The sequence below is a fragment of the Bicyclus anynana genome, chromosome 25 (genome assembly GCF_947172395.1).
Source record: "Bicyclus anynana chromosome 25, ilBicAnyn1.1, whole genome shotgun sequence".
Classification (NCBI taxonomy): domain Eukaryota; kingdom Metazoa; phylum Arthropoda; class Insecta; order Lepidoptera; family Nymphalidae; genus Bicyclus; species Bicyclus anynana.
Window position 1 is genome coordinate 7,997,612 of NC_069107.1, and position 18,079 is coordinate 8,015,690.

The window sequence follows — 18,079 nt, forward strand, 5'->3', positions numbered from 1 at the left end:
TAGCCAGACCTGGACCAAATAAGAAAACCGGGGATCGAACCCAGGACCTCCGTTTTGTAAATCCACCGCGCTTACCACTACGTCAATCTATAGTCAAGCTATCTGTATCAATTTATAACCTTGTTATATTTATACTATTAACTTGACATTACGTCGATACGTGGATCGCTATTACGTCGAACAAAACAAATTGCTAAAAGGGGGAACTAGGGGGGAGTGACGAATATAATGAACGACACAGGAAGATACACAGATCGACTAAATAACATGAGTACCATTAATCATAATAGGAGTGCTCTTTTTAACTAACTGCGCAGTCAACTAAATGTGGTAGTCTTTTTTAAGAATATTTGCCACATTTTTTTTAAATATGAATAATATTCCCCATTCCCCTCCAATTAGTCGGGAAAGACTGTTAGGTGTCTTTAAAAATAGTTAAAGTTAACTTTTCAATTATATGCTTGTAAAGTAATATTTCAGGTATGGTTTCTTCACGATGTTTTCCTTCTTCACCGTTTGAGTCTTTAAAATGCACACAACTGAAAAGTTGGAGGTGCATGTCCCGGACCGGATTCGAACCTACGCTCTCCGGAATCGGAGGCAGAGGTTATATCCACTGGACTATCACGGCTCTTTTCTTAATTCTCTGCGTGTGTGAAGTCTGCCAATCCGCATTGGGCCAGCGTGGTGGACTATTGGCCTAACCCCTCTCATTCTGAGAGGTGACTCGAGCTCAGCAGTGAGTCGTACATGGGTTGATAACGATGGAATTTTATGTTTGTTTGCAAAACTGCGTTTTAGCGGTAATCAGGATAAACACGGAAAAGCAAAGTGTATTCTTCCGTTCGACATACGACCGGCCAATTGGATGACATGCATCAATTGAAAGATTGCACGTTACCTTTGGCCAACGATGGGGCCTTGTGGACAGAGAGACGATAGCCAGACCTACTTCATTATAGGAAAACTGATATACCTAACGCCCAGCAAGTAAAGGCCAATGGGAAGCCTAGTAATGAGGAATTAAATCTGGTTAAAACCACTGTTTTTCTTGGAATTACGTTAGATGCTAAGCTGCAGTGAGTGCTTAACCTTAAATAATTTTTTTTGGAACCCACATTTTTTTTAATTAATCAAATAAAATGTAATTTTTCCATTAGCTGATAACATTAATTAAGAATTTTTATCATGGCAACATGCTCGTAACTCACACTCTGTCATCATGTCATGTCATGTCTGTGATTTTCGCGTAGTTGCGTTTTCGTCTAAGGCGTTTTTAAAGCAATTTATAGAATTGTTTTGATGCTTGTTTCTCTGTCTATGATTTAATGTTTCTTTTTAACCTGTGACTAAGTGACGTTTGTCAATATTACATGACATTTACCGGATATGCATTCAATTAAAGTTATTGTTATTGACTGTTTTCAAGACTTTTACTGTAGTGTCATGAGCTATATTTTATCTGCGAATTCTCACAGGAAGTGGAACCTCGCGGGTGAAACCGGAGGGCGTTGGCTAGTCCTTCTTAAAATGATGTAAGTCTGACTGATACAGGCTGTAGGTCTATCGTGGTTTCTTCCGAACATTGGCATCCTATTACATGGTAGGTGCTATTTATAAATAAAGTAGTTGTTGTTCGAACGATGAGTCACTTCAAGTGATAAACAGACTTCAAAAGTGCTTGGAAAGCAAGCAAAAAAATTTTCCATTTAAGCATTTTTATTTTTACACTAGCGGACGCCTGCGACTTCATCCGCGAGTAAATCAATGTTAACTTTCAAGCCCTATTCATAGTGGCAACACAAATCTATCAAGCCAGAGTTTTCGGCTTCATTATCAGATCGACTCCAGACCTTCATTCAGTTGTAGTTCTTTAAAGTGGTTGTAACCATAAGGGTTCGACCACGCTATCAACAAAGCCATTCTTTGGCGTTAACAGTGGTAATTGGAAAAAAATATAAAACGCTTTAGTTGCCCCTACAATTTTAGAAAGTTCAACTCGACTTCTCCAGGATCCCATCATCAGATCCTGAAATGGTGACAATGGGACCACCTCACTTATTTTTTTGTTTGAAAGGGTATACCCCTTTCTAATAAAATATATACCCCTTTCAATAATAAAAAATAATTATTCAAATCGGTCCAGGCGTCTTCGAGTAATCAGGTAACATTTGACACACGAATTGAGAACCTCCTCCTTTTTTTGAAGTCGGTTAAAAATTAATATATATCCCTCAATTTCATTGTAGTCTTCTGAATAGCCTTCCACTATGGAAGTACATTCAAGTTCGCATTCACGTCAAGAGAGAACAAAGCCAAACGTATATACAATTAAATATATATTTATATATAGAATCACGTGAGTTCCCACCTACTAATGTGCGCAGATTATATTCACGATGCATTGACTCGGCAAACATCCAAGTCAGGCACACCCTCAAAACATGTGACGTCATTATCTATATAGCCAACTGATAAAACTTAACCCGATAATCGATAATGTTTTTATTACAATACCAATTGTGTCCTACAACTTTATATATATTTTAGTAATTTAAAATACTCTAAAGGATCTTACCAAATTTGGCTAGGCAGGGAAAACGACATGAGCAGAGAACGGGGAGTGTTGATCGATCGTCAAGGAATACCTTAACCCTACATCCTGTAGTCACAAGTTCAGGACTCTGCTCGGAGTTTTTCTCTCTACCACGCGATGGACCCGGCACCCGCACGGTGAATCCATGGAATGCTAAGATATTCGTCTCAAGACTTAAAATGGATATTATCTTGATATCACAAAGAGGTAAAGTTTGTAGTATTGCAGGGGGTAATCTACATATCCTTTCCCCTTTTTAAGGGATTAAATTAATCTTAATCTCTTACATACGGGACATAATCTCTGGATCTACTAACCGATTTTGAAAATCCCTTACCACAAAGAAGCCACATTTTTTGTGAGTGTTATAGGCTATATTTTATCTCTGTATTCTCACGGGTGAACGGGAACTACACGGGTGAAATCGCGGGCCGTGAGCTTGACCAATGAGACAGTTAAATGAAATAAATGCTGCTACTTAACTGTGGAGCCGCATGATCTTGGTATGTTTAGCGCATACCACCGATGAGTAGGAGTCAAAATGTTTTGAAGTACAGCCAAGATTGATGACGGAAATCCGTCATGAAGCAAGACTGTGAACGTTGACGGATTGACTGAATGAATGACAAATATGTAGGAGACTGATATTTTTGTAAACACAGGTGTGGCCTCATTCGCACGAGAGTTAAAAACGCGATGCGTTTAAATACAGAGTTGGCGGGCGTAGCGTTTAGTTTAAAGTTCAAAACTGCTCGAAAATGCAACACTGCTCGAAAAAAGCGTTATGTTTCAGGTGTGGCCTTATTAGCACGAGAGTTAAAAAAGCGATGCGTTATAACCCAGCGATGGCGGGCAACGTATAGTATGAAGTTAAATGAAGGTCTATTTCTAACGCCCAAAATTGAAAATGCAACACTGCTTGAAAAAAACATTGTTTCAAACGTGGCCTCATTCGCACGTGAGTTAAAAAAGCGATGCGTTATAACCCAGCGATGGCGGGCGTAGCGTATAGAATGAAGTTAAATGAAGTTTATTTCCAACGCCCAAAATTGAAAATTGCTTGATAAAAAAGCGTCGTGTTTTAAAAACGCTGTCGTGTCAACATATATACGTTAGGAATGCATTTGTTGTGCAATGCAAACGCTCTTTTAACGTCCGTTAAAAAAACTCTCGTGCGAATGAGGGCTAAAGGAGTTCAAAGTGATACATAGAGAAGAAATCTAATGGAGATGAAAGTTAATGCACAATGGATTGATATTATATTAAATGACTATTAAAGACAAGCCAGAACAAACTATTTTCTACAAATAAGAAACTTGTTTTAAATGCCTGACTAAGATTGAAAAATTAATTTCAAACATAATAAAAAAATTCTAAAATCCTAAAAACTCTACGGTCCCAAATAAAATTTCTACGTAATCATAAATTACCGATTTGCTATTATTATAATCTGAAGTAAGTAAATATATCTGAAGTAAAGTTCAAAACAATGAAAAATATTTAGATTAAGATTGAAAATCAACATAAACTGGATAATACGTAAAATATAGAAAAAAAATCCATTTATCGCTTTTTTTCTATCATAAAAGAACAACATTTGAATAAAAAACGAACAATGGTTAATAAAATTGTTATTAAAATGACTTTAACAATAAAAAAGTGCACGTTTAAAGGGTTTTTTCCTGGTCGTATAGTACTATGTAAGTAGGATTCTTAATGGGTAACCGTATTAGCGTCACTGAGAGTTTGATCGTCTTCAGAACTTCTGTCAGTAACGAGTCCAAACAGAACTTGAGGCAGCCTTTTTGCCAAAAAGTCGGCCATGATGTGTATTTCAACTGTTTCATGACGTCACTATACTATAACAAATCCCTTACAAATGGAGCGTTTGACAAAAATATTGGCTAACAATTCGTTTGACGTGCATCAAGTAACATAAAATGGACGACAGCGTTTTTAACATTTGGACAATTTGAAAAAATATATGATTTTTAAATTAATTTTTATAAGAAATTAATAAATATCGATATATTTCGGATCCTTATTCCAGTACTATGCCAAATTAATATTGTTTTTATTAATTTGTCATTTTACTGACAGGAATTAGTAATCGTACTATAGCTAATACGATTTACAATTCCCAACACCATGTAGGTGAATTTGCTGTTAGAGGTCGTTGGCACAAGCAGCAGTCTTAAAATTCTTTGGAACAAAACAAATATGAACTATACAAACACGTGAAACCCACCTACAACTTACTAAATATCCCGGGCACACCCCCAAAAGGTGATGACGTTCGAGTCTATATTAAAAGCAAAATCGGATGATCTTTGGTATGCTATCCAAATACTACAATTACATCTTTTGAATTACAGCCAAGTAGAGGTGAAAATAAACTCCCAACTACTAGACTAACTGTTATTACATACATACTTGAATATTTATCCAATGCTAGAATATAAGACAAACCAGATTAAAAAAATAATAATAATAAGGTTTTGGATAATAACAATTTTCAAGTTAGTATTGATCTGCCTACTAAGATTTTATGTAAGTATGAGTATTTATCAAAATTGGTATACCAAACATATACGTTTATATTTTGCCTAAGTCCTCATTCACACGAGAGAAAATGAAATGCAATGCGTGTTAACATATACTTGGCAATGTATTTGTTGTATTTGAACGCTTTTTTTAACGTCCGTTAAAAAAAGCGTTCCCTCGTGCGAATGAGGACTAAGAATAAAAAATGAATTTGGGAATGATTTCTATAAGTATAAAAATAAAACTAACTCTCCAAAATTGGCAAGATCACAGCTTGGCTCTATGCAAACGTATTTGTTTAAATAAAAATTATCCAGCTAATTACAAAATACATCGGACTCATCTTTATGTCTAAAAAAAGATTTATGTCCACATTTCAATAATGATTTGAACATTGTCTCTTTACTTGTATATTTCACTGATATTTTCTTTGAAACTCTCTGTTTTCTGGTAAGAAATTTTAATACCACTCTAAAATTTTATCGTAACTTTCAATATCTACTAAATAGTAAGTTTAAGCAATCGTGTTTCAGATTGATACTTACTTAGGTATCACTTATTAGAAGAAAAAAAAAGCCTTATCATAGATTAAATAAAATATAGTAATATTATAAAGTGGTAAAGTTTGTCATGTTGTAGGGGGTAATCTCTAGATCTACTTACCCATTTTGAAAATTATTTTACTACTAGAAAGTCACGTAATTCGTCATAGGGTTTATTTTATTCCATATTCTCATGGGAATAGGAATTATGCGGGTGAAACCTCGGGGCGGCAACTAGTATAATCAAATTTTTTGCTTCCTGTACTGAGTTTATTCTATATCTTTAGCTAAATTTGATAACTAAAACTTAGCTGTTTGCCTTGATACATTTTTTTGTCTAATATTAATTCAAACGTTCGTTACTAACAGCGTACTTTCATATTTTTTTAAATTGAATTTTAAGTTCCTTGTTATGTTCGGCTGTATGTGAAAGGAGTTCAGTAAATTGCTCTAGATTTTAGCTTTGACCTCAATTTATTTGGTTTTATTTATCATATTAACTTTAATTTCATGCTATTTTTGAATGTTTACTTTCAAGTGTATAATAGTAGATTGTTATACAAGGGGCTAAAAAGACCCATTATATACGAGGTATTTTTAGGGCCTGAGACGTAAGTCGAGGGCCGCCTAAATAGAAACCGAGTTTATAATGGGTTTAGCCCCACGTGTTACACTCTGCTTTTCACTACGATTGCGAGAAAATAAAATAGTTTAGTACAATATTCAATGATTTATATTAATTGAAAATTAAATGTACAAAGTCTACAATTTTGGATATTAAGGGAGATGCTTTTACCCGGCAACATAATTTCCGACTCCTGTGAAGATGAATAATGACTATTTGAGGTAAACATGGGAGATAATAGTTTAAAAAACTCCTTGCGTAAGTGAATCCATTCGTTGTTGTTTTCTCCACTTTACCTAGGTAGGTATTTAAGTAAATGCGTCTGGACTTTGATGGTAACAGATTGAAAATTTCATCCATCTCCAAATTAGGATCACCATTCTCAGTAGATGAAGACACTAATAACAATTAATGTTGAAATATATGAAAGTTACAGTCACAAATTTACAATTATTTTCTGAAATAAATCAAGTATGTATTATTTGTTTTTTAAATTCTCGCTTTTTAATTTTATTTTTTTCACATGAGAAAAAGGCAAAGGTATTACACCGTAAAGGATGTCCCATTTCTTCAATAAAAATTAAATAAAAAAATGAACGCATTCCATAGACAAGAACGCTGCATTTATTTCCAATTTAAAGTTTTTTATTTATTTTTCATAACAATCAGAGCCTTACCTATAATGATTCAATTTTCGAATAAAACCTCCTCCGTTTTATAGTAGGCTAGTACTCGTAACAGAGAAGAATTAAAAAAACAAAATTACTTTAGCCCCTAGAGGCTAATATGTTTGTTTAGCCCCGCTATCGAGTGGTAATATGACAGTGTTTTTGAGCAAGAGTAGTGAAAAAAAATATTATTATTAACTTAAGTTATTCTTACAGTAACTCGTACTTTGATTTCATTTTTCAAATCGATCTTTTTGAATATAATACTGTTAAATTACTATAATTCTTGATATCTATTTTAATTAGTTTTATCTATTCGTTTATTTCTTATTATAATACTAACTTTCATTTTGTTATTTCATATATTAACCAGTGCACAGTAAAACCAACTGTGGTTTTTGTTGCATCATGTTTAGGCTTAATTTAAATATATGTATTTTGTAGAATAATGAATAAATACAATAAAAAATAAATATTATGCCATTTGTAATTGTTTACTTTGTGTTTAAATATTAACTCTAGTTATCTGTACTGTTATTTTTAATTGCAGTCAAATTATTAAAACTTCTAGCGGACGGAATTTAGTTTTTCACAAATCCCTCAAAAGCCATGGATTTTGCCGGGATAAAAAGTAGTCTATGTGTTAATCCATGCTATAATATATCTTAATACCAAATTTCTGCTAATTCGGTTTAGTAGTTGAGGCGTGAAAGAGTAACAAACATTCATATCATCAAAATCACCAGTTTACGCAAATTTCGGAACCATGGATTTTATCGAGATAAAAAGTGTCAATCCAGAGTAAAATCTATTTCCATTCAAAATTTCAGCTAAATCGCTTCAGTAGCAGCGGCGTTCTACAGTAACAAACATCCACACATCCATACAAACTTTCGCGTTTATAATATTAGTAGAATGTATCCAGTACCCAATGAAATAGATTTTACACTACATAATAAATATTCTACGGTACTTTAAATTAACACCTAAAAGAAACTTAACATCGCGATTGCCATACAATACAATAGCCCTTACCTACCATACATTCGGCTCGACAAGGTTCAATGACTCTGCAATCTAAATGAATCATAGAGTATGTTTGAACAGAGTGCACGACACTTTGACATTGAAATTTAACCAAAGAAACTGAATATAAAATCATATTATTTTATTAAACTAAAAATATTTGCCAACTAAAAATATGTGCAAGTAAAACAAGGGCGTATTCTGGTTTTAAGGTTAACATGAAAAATGAAGCCCATTCATTTGGGCAAAAAAAATGGGCCCATTCTCAGACTAAATACATAAGGACTAGTATCACACCCAAATTCACGAACAAAATTTTCTGCCATTTTCTAAGGAAAACGAGCTAAGATTTCATACATATCTTATACTGAACTAGCAGTTTTGGTTCGTTTTTTACACCATTTAACTACACAAAAAGGTATTTTTACGGAGGTTTTTAACCGACGGACAGGATTGTAAACTATGAAACATCGATTCTATAGAGACAGTGTTTATAATCGCATAAGATCGTTGATCATAACCTTTGACAGAAAAATAATGTCTTGCGAGGCAGGTCTTTATCTAACTAGTCTGAGGGCCCATTTCATTGAAACTCTGTTTAGTGGTTTATATCTACGGAGGTAGAAGTATCGTCATACACTTTACACAGTATACCACATGAAAGAAAAGCATGTCTAAGAAACAAAAATCTTTATGATTAGTACTCCTTGAATTAATAGATCACAGTTTTGAAAGTTTAGATTAAGTAGAAAATATTATTTTTCCTTTTTTAGCTTCGTGGGTACGTTAATATTTTGTTTAAAAGACACCATCATCTCCTTACCCTTATCCCACTTAAGTGAGGTCGGAAAAATATGTCAATCTTTTCCATTCGTCTCTATTACTCGTCAAATCATCATCCACTCCCTTTACGCACATGTCCTCTTTTACACACTCCAGCCATCTCCTCTTATGTCCTTCCACTTGCACATTCAACTTTTTTCTAGTAATGACTTTCCTCCCTACGCATTACATGTCCATGCTAACCTACTCCTCAATTTTTCTATCACTGGCGCCACTTTTTTTTTATTTTTATTCTTTACAAGTTTGCCCTTGATTACAATCTCACCTGATGGTAAGTGATGATACAATCTAAGATGGAAGCGGGCTAACTTGTTAGGAGGAGGATGAAAATCCACACCCCTAACGGTTTCTACACGACATCGTACCGGAACGCTAAATAGCTTGGCGGTACGTCTTTGTCGGTAGGGTGGTAACTAGCCACGGCCGAAGCCTCCCACCAGCCAGACCTGGACCAATTAAGAAAACCTCAATCGGCCCAGCCGGGAATCGAACCCAGGACCTCCGTCTTGTAAATCCACCGCGCATACCACTGCGCCACGGAAGCCGTCACTTTCAGACTCTGAATATACTCTTTCCTTATTTTATCTACTCTTGTAACACCAGACATCCATCCAACGACTTTTCTTAAGGTTTAAAGAAGGTAGTATTTAAAAAAATATATATATAATTTCTAATCCGTATCACAGACAGACAGTAAGCCTTGCAAATACCTATTAGCCGCACAGGTGATCACCACGTGTGCAAAGTGCATCTTTGAATTACGCAGCGGACTATTGCATAAGTATGCTAATGATTGCAACTGTGATTATACTATACATGCATGTCAAACGCATCATTCAATTCAAATATGAATACGTAAAGAACATAAGCCGTGATAGCCTAAGAAATGCCTTCGATTCGGAGGGCGCAATTTCGAATCCAGTCTGGGGCTTTTTAGTTATGAGCAATGTTCATCATCATCATCATCATTGTCAGCCGATGGACGTCTACTGCTGGACATAGGCCTCTTGCATGGACTTCCAAACAAAACGGTCTCGAGCCGCCAGCATCCAGCGGCTCCCTGCAACCCGCTTGATGTCTTCGGTCCACCTAGTGGGGGTCGACCAACACTTTCCGCTTTCCGGTGCGGGGTCGCCATTCCAGCACCTTGGGACCCCAACGTCCATCGGCTCTTCGAACTATGTGAACTATGAGCAAAGTTAAGTTATTATATTTAATAAGTGGAAAATGCTAGCTTCTAACCAAAGATTAGTAGTACCTACCGATATATCAATCATTCTGCACATTCATTTTTGTACGAAAAATATATTGTCATTTAGAAATGCTAATGCAGAAGATAATTGCATTATGTTGCTTGGATATATAGATGCACAATTTTTGGAAAAAATGTGATGGAAAAATCATTTTATCCAAAGTGATCAAGTACGTCCTGCCAGCTTCTATAAATAGTTACAATAAGCGAATTGACGTCTACGTGGGCGACAATAAGAGGAAAATTAGCTTGAATTAGAGCAATTGACAGTGAGAAATAATTCCACATAGTCAGGTGGAGTTGTATTTATATATTTAACTTTATATAGACATTAATAAACGCAAAAAGCAACAAACGGTAAAAAAGATACAGAAGTATAAGTTATCACTAGTGTTAGGCCATTAGATAGGTTGTAACAAAGTAAATCAAATTTATTACATAAGCAACTCTTTTAAAGACATATTGACAAAATTTTCAGAATCAAGTCCACAAAAATTGCAGCACAAGTGCGTCATAGAGATAGTCTTGAAAAGGAAGGAAAATTAGTAAAGTAATCGTTCAAGATAAATTAACTAGACAACTAGACTACAATGAATGAAATAGCTTATCAACTTTATGTTTCGATTTCATTAATGAAATGCTTACGTAACTCTTAACGGCAGCTAAACTTACGATTTCTTTAATTTAATCTTTTAATGATGAAATTTCTTTGAATAAGACTTCAGTGCACTAGTTTTAATTCATAAGGCTTATCTAGTATCAAGATAATAAAGCGATTAAGGTATTTCCAACCTCGGTTTTCTTAACGAAACACTCACTTGTCGACTCAGTAGTGAATCCTGAATAAGATGAAGCTGTTAAAATTATTTGGATATTTTAGCTAAAGAGAGTCGCAGGGCTAGTATAAATACTGAAACTCTACAGAAAATAAAATATAATAGGATACATTTGAATAGGCTGGTTGTAATTTAAAAACAAAACACATCATCTGGGTTGAAAACATATTTTGGGAAGGACAATAACGTTAACGAACTAAAAACGTAAGAAAGGCGTGGATTTTACACCGAAATTTTAACAGGACAGAGATTTGAGACAACAATTTGAGAATAGCTTCTGTTTTCCGTTTCCTACAATGATCCCAATTAAGTAAACAGTTGTTTTGTAGCATGCAGCCATAATTGAAAGTGAATTTAAATGGAAATCACATCACACTTATATTATAAAGGCGAAAGTTTGAGTGTAAGTGTGTATGTTTGTTCAACCTTTGCGCTGCGGCTACAGAAGCTATTTGGCTAAAATTTGGAATGGAAATAAATTTTACTCTGTATTAACACATAGGCTACTTTTCATCCTGGAAAAATCCATGGTTCCCGCGGGATTTGTGATAAACTGATTTCCACGCGGACGAAATCGTGGGCGGGCTTTTTTTCACAAACCTAATCTAACTGAATTAGCAAAGGAACTGTAGACAGAACTGTGTATTACTATTCCCTGAAGACAAAAGAAGAGATATCAAAAATATTGTAGTTATGAATCTATCACAGGTGTGTCTACGCGTAAGAATTTGTTCCTACCTGTTTATACAATCATGTTAATTTATGAGACCGGCCTGATAACACAGAGTGAATGGCATTTCAAAGGACACTTGTTTGACCTTAAAAGCTTTTGCGAATCAACGAAACATACAAAAAACTCCGTTTAAATTTTCGTTTTAATATCTCCCACCACATTAACGAGTTCAGCTGAACGAATTAGTGAAGTCATGCATAAAATAAGTATTACTATAAATTCATGTAATATAAACGGAGTATGCGATTATTTATTATACAACCTCTACATTACAGATGAGGTACAAAATATCAATACTGAAGACTTCAAAAAAGGAGCAATGGATATTACGCAATTGTCAACAGACAGGTCGGATACTTCGTATTACGTGGAGGTAATTATGCTGGAATCAAGTAGACACTCAGTGCAATGAGTACCCAAGCACTTTGTCACATAAATTGCAACAAGATAAATATAGAAAATTGCAATTCTTTCTGCTATAAATGAATCTGTAATTGATACGGAAAGAATTTAAATTAATGAACATAATAATATTAAAGACGTAGATTGAACCGTGAGAGAGCTGATCTAGTATACAAAATTAGACTCTACATTACATGCAATAAGACTAATTTATACTGTGACAATAACAAGTGGGTGTGACAGTAAATAAAATACCAAACTAAATTCGAATAAATTATGCAATATACTCAAGGATTTAAGAAAACACGTGCTCCGGATATTAATCAAAATCGTTTATTCAAATCTAATGATTATTAGCATAAGCTGAATAACAAAACATCCTTTAAATCGGCCTATTGGTAATAGGAAATGTTTTGTTGGAATTGCATTCCCAAAAATAACGTTATCTAATGCAAAAACTGTCTCGACCGTCTCTACTTCAAGGGTAAAGGCGCGGAGTTGTGCCAAAAAAGTTTATTTCTGTACAGAGCGTATCAAGATCAAAGCAACCTGTGCACACTGAAAGCAATTACAACTCACCTACAATACGAGTTAATCCCAACACGACACTATGGGCACAGCAACAAAATTACGACAATTTAGCTACGAACGACGACACGTCCGTCTGTATCGACAGTCCGGTATCAACTGACTGAAAAATGATTGTTTCGTAGTGTATAGGTGTAATAACTGCCTGCACACACGTGAAGGATTCGTTGGATGGATGTGACGTAAGCAAAGATTGAGCACACAATGAAATAAAACCTCACGTGTGTGACGGACAGCTATACACAACGACGTATTGAGAATCGCATCCGTTGTCGAAAGAAGTGGTTTTTATAAAAACGCTAAGTTAAGGTAAGACCTAAAAGAAAACAAGGCAAACATGTTTAAGATTCAAAGGGTTACATAATTGCGCCTTGATTGTAAAGCTCATGGCTTTGCGAGCTCCCTCAAAAATTACCCTAAATTTTAGAGAAATCCCCTTTAGGGAAATTTCCCTTTTAGGGAAATTTTACGGCTTGAATGTCGTGTTCCCTATTTAATAGGAAAATTTTAGTTGCACAATCTCTCCAGACGCCTTTAATCTTTCTTATAGCCGATAATATTTTTCTTTATCGTTGATCATGGAAAATATCCATTAGAGATACGAAAAAATACTTATTAACACGTTTTAAAGATTTATTCGAAGAATTTTATGCACGTTTCTATTAAAAAAATCCATTTTCCAGTTTCTCGAAATATTTTTAGATTACCTAGAGTCTTTAAACAGACATGGCCTACAATTGAACTGATGCAATAATTAAGTACCGGGCAAGGGATTTTGCGCTAGCATTTTAGCATGATGTCATTTGTCGTCATCAACCCATATTCGGCTCACTGCTGAGCTCGAGTCTCCTCTCAGAATGAGAGGGGTTAGGCCAATAGTCTGCCACGCTGGCCCAATGCGGATTGGCAGACTTCACACACGCAGAGAATTAAGATAATTCTCTGGTATGCAAGGTTTCCTCACGATGTTTTCCTTCACCGATTGAGACACGTGATATTTAATTTCTTAAAATGCACACAACTGATAAGTTGGAGGTGCATGCCCCGGACCGGATTCGAACCCACACCCTCCGGAATCGGAGGCAGAGGTCATATCTACTGGGCTATCACGGTTCTCAACCCATTTTCAGTCATGATGTCATTTAGATAATTGAAAAAATCAGGTTTTGCTTGTAAAAGTTGTAAATAAGCAATTTACAAAAAAAATAACAGGTATTGCTTTTTACAAACATCTCAAAAACTAAAGGAAAATCGTATTTTTTTTTTAAAAACAACGTTTTCATAAATTATTATTATAAAATGGTTGAATACTCGTATACAAGTCCGCTTATCCTAATTATTTTCATGTTCACTTTTGTTATTTCTGTTTGTAATTCAAATCTCCATGCTTGTCATAGGTTGACCCAAAAATTAAAGGTTATTTAAGTAGATTGTAATTGCCATAAATAACATGCACCATAACACTCCAAAATAGACGCAAAATATTGTAATTTATCATCATTATAACACTGATTTGAATTGTAAACTCGGCGCCGTCTCCATCAATCTCACTTCAAACAATTAGACCATGAATTGCAGATTCCACGACGTTGCATATTAAAAGAACTGAGATTCAATCGTCTCTATCATCGTAGTCAAACGCTTTAATATTTTCATCGTCTAATCATAATAAATCATCAAGCGTTATGGTATTGTTTGCAGCGCTGTATATCACATACCACATTTTATAGGTGCGCCTGCGATCTCGCTTTTGATTGGTCGATCAGCCATTTACGAATCGTACGATGCTTGATGTTCTGAAACCTAATTATGATGGTTAATTTCAGAGTTTTTGCTCATCTTTTACATGTTACGTAATTTGTGTCATGTGTGTGTATTAGAAAAAAACTTATCTTGCAAATTATATTCACTTTTGATGCATAATTACAGTACTTAATACCTAATAACCTACTCCAAATTTATCTTTCATAATAATATATTTCCGATAGTTTCTCGTCTTGACAATTTCGTTCATAATTGCAAAGACAAAATTTTAAGTTTCCCCAAAAAAGAGGAACAAGGTTATTCATCATCATTACAATCATCTTGTCAGCCGATGGACGTCCACTACAGAACATAGGCCTTTTGTAGGGACTTCCAAACATCACGTTACTGAGCCGCCTGCCTACAGCGAATTCCTGCGACTCGCTTGATGTCGTCAATCCACCTGGAGGGGGATCGATCAACATCGGCTCTTTGAACTATGTGCCCCGCCCATTGCCACTTTAGCTTCGCGACTATGAGCTATGTCGATGACTTTGGTTCTTCTGTGGATCTCCTTATTTCTGATTCGATCACGCAGATATACTCCGAGCCTAGCTCTTTTGTATCGCCCGCTGTGTGACTCTTCTTATGAGGCCCATAGTTAGCGACCACGTCTTGGAACCATAGGTCATCACTGGCAACACGCACTGTTCGAAGAAATATACTACTACAGTACTTTATACTCCTAGCACGTAATTTATTATTTATAGATAGAATGTCAGCTGGCCTATTCACTATTTTGGTCTGTATTATCTTACCTATCTGTAACCTATTAAAATAAACATCAAACCAATTGAGAGAGTTATCTACCTACTGTATAATATCTACCAGTAAGGAAGAGGCTCTTCCTTTTGATTCCGGAGGGTGTGGGTTCGAATCCGATCCATTTCGTTCGAATGAAAGCCATGCACCTCGAACTTTTCAGTAATGTGCATTTTAAGAAATTAAATATTACTTGTCTCAACTCAAACGGTCAAGGAAAACATCGTGAGATGAACCAGAGAATTTTCTTAATTCTCTGCGTGTGTGTGGACTATTGGCCTAACCCCTCTCATTCTAAAAGAAAACTCAAGCTAAGTAGTGAGCCGAAAATGGGTTGATATAACGAAACGAAAAACACCAGACATTTGTTACATAGAATCTCAATTTTGTATATGACAACTAGCATACGTCAAAGATAGTGAATTAGCCTGCTGCTCATATTAATTCGCCACGTTTCAAATATAGGTATGAGTAACCCTTTTAAATTAACTCTACGTGCGTGCAATCACGTACAGACTAAAGACATGCATTTATCAGAGAACATCAAAATTAAATTTAAAAAGACGTACTTAAAATGATCATTAAATAAAACGTGACTGAAAACATTATTGTATTAATACACCAGCGCACGCCCGCGACTTTGTCTGCCTTTCTTAAGATAATATGTATTGTCTCAAACGGTGAAGGAAAAACATCGTGAGGAAACCTGCATACCAGAGAATTTTCTTAATTCGCTGCTAATCCGCATTGGGCCCGCGTGGTGGACTATTGGCCTAACCCTCCTCATTCTCTCAGCTCGAGCTCAGTTATAAGCCAAAGATGGGTTGATAATGATTATATTTTGTAGTTTTTCATGTTCATGAACAAATTTTTGAAACTGTAACTCTAATAATGAAGGACTTTCCATATCAACTTTCAACCACTATTTTACCCTCTTCTATAATACCTTTAATTACCAATGTAATTCCCTCAATTACCTATATAATATATTTAACAATATGGATGTACCTAAACTCAACTAAGTCCTTGCAAAATTCTGTTTTCTTTTTCACATTATTTCCAAAGTTCAACTATATGTATAGTCCTTGTAAAATTCTATTATATTTTATTTCTCACATCCGATCTACATAAATCTGATGATGATGATGACTGATGAGATTTAAATATCAAATTTGAAATCACCTTATCAGTATTATCCGGTATAATATCAATGCAATGTTATCTACAACAAGAAACTAACAACGATCACGTTCAAAAGGAATTTACCATCGTTCAGTTAGAAACGACGCACACATAGACATGTGTCGGCCATATTGGCATTGTGTCGAGCCTCTAGAACGTCGGCCGCTGATTGGCTGGTTCCAACGCGCCTCCATGACGTCATCAACTCAGGCGCAGACGATTAAAATGGCAAGACCACTCGACGGTACAAGGAAAACAGCGGTTTTACTGTGTTAGTACATTTAAAGTACATTCGATTGTCGTTAGTTTTGAGTATTGTTTGTCCATTATTTTCGTTGATTCTCGGAAACTACGTAAAGTTACTCATTATGATGCAGCCATTGATAAACTAGGTTTTACCCGCGTAGCTCCCGTTTCCGTGGGAGTACGGGGATAAAATACAGCCTATAAAACGCACAAGTTACGTATCTTAATATTGGTAAAAGAATTTTCAAAATCGGATCAGTAGATCCAGTTCCAGACCCCTACAACCTCAGAAAGGACATTTCAGGTCCACTCTTGTACCCCGTATCATTGAAATTTAAAAAATACCAGAATTTTATTAAAATCTAAATAGGTGAATAAATGTAACTAAATAAAAAGAAATAAATGAAATAAAAACCCAAGTCTTTGAGTTATATCAAGATGGCGCCCTTAAAGCAACTATGACATGACAATTGACAGCAAACGTCAAATCGACTACTGCATTGAAAACGTCATCAATCCGCTATTAATACCCATCTTAGTGTTGCTTTCTTGGGACAAAATGAATATTATTTTGAAAGAATTAAAGTAAATTCGTAGATTTGTCTAATCAAAAATAGTTTAAAAAAATATTTTCTTTTATTTCCGCCAGGGTACAATGACTGATCTGTCAGTCCATACAATTTTGTACATGTAGTAGGCTCCATACAATTTTGGGCTATCGCCTTTACTTTTCTTTATAATACTAGCAGAACTTCCCGGTTTCAACCGCGTAGTTTCTGTTTCCGTAGGAATAAGTGGATAAAAATAACCTATAGCACTTGAGGATAGTGTACCTTCTAAACAGAGAAAGAATTTTTCAAATCGGTATAGTAGTTTTGGGCCTATTCAATTCAAATGAACAAACAATCAAATCTTTTGTCTTGTTTATCGATTAGGTGTAAGTATCTAGTTTTATAGTACTTATAATTTTGAGTGGTATTAACACTGTATTGATTTCTTCGATTCTAGGAAATCATGAAAAGTTATAATATTATATTGCACTTTACTTATATATAAATTAGTAATAAGTGACTTTTGAGACTGTATTTATTGCACCGTTTGGAGTAGCTATTGTCACTATACCTTTTGATTTTTCCGATTCTGGGAAATCATAAACACTAATTATTATAATATTATAGCAATTTATTATCAGTTTACAGCAAGCGGACAAGAAGTTTGTTGAATAAAGGTCCGTTTATATCTACAGACATTTAGCTTGACAGACATGTGCCGTGGCAGACAAAATAATGTTCAGTGTTTATTAAGGCCGCGCAGACGTTGACAGACACGAACCGCGCCCGGCCAGTATTCGCGGAAAGAATATTTTGTCTGTCCGGTTTATTTCTGTAGAGTCCTTTTCATGAAACCTGAACTAAAATTGTCAGCGCATTA

At 35.1% G+C, this 18,079-nt stretch overlaps 1 protein-coding gene across 5 annotated transcripts in view; it reads right to left on the bottom strand.

The window, feature by feature from the left end:
- Positions 1-18,079, bottom strand: part of LOC112048234 (trehalase) — a 69,948-nt gene that overhangs the window by 39,101 nt on the left and 12,768 nt on the right. For 3 of the 5 annotated variants that reach the window (XM_024085698.2, XM_024085696.2, XM_024085699.2), the window contains exon 1: positions 12,647-12,795. The exons of 1 other annotated variant lie outside the window; for it this stretch is intronic. The gene's annotated coding sequence lies outside the window, so the exon portion shown is untranslated. Of the gene's footprint in view, positions 1-12,646; positions 12,796-14,373; positions 14,393-18,079 lie in introns of those variants that run through there. One more of the 5 variants, XM_052889405.1, reaches the window with a different exon arrangement.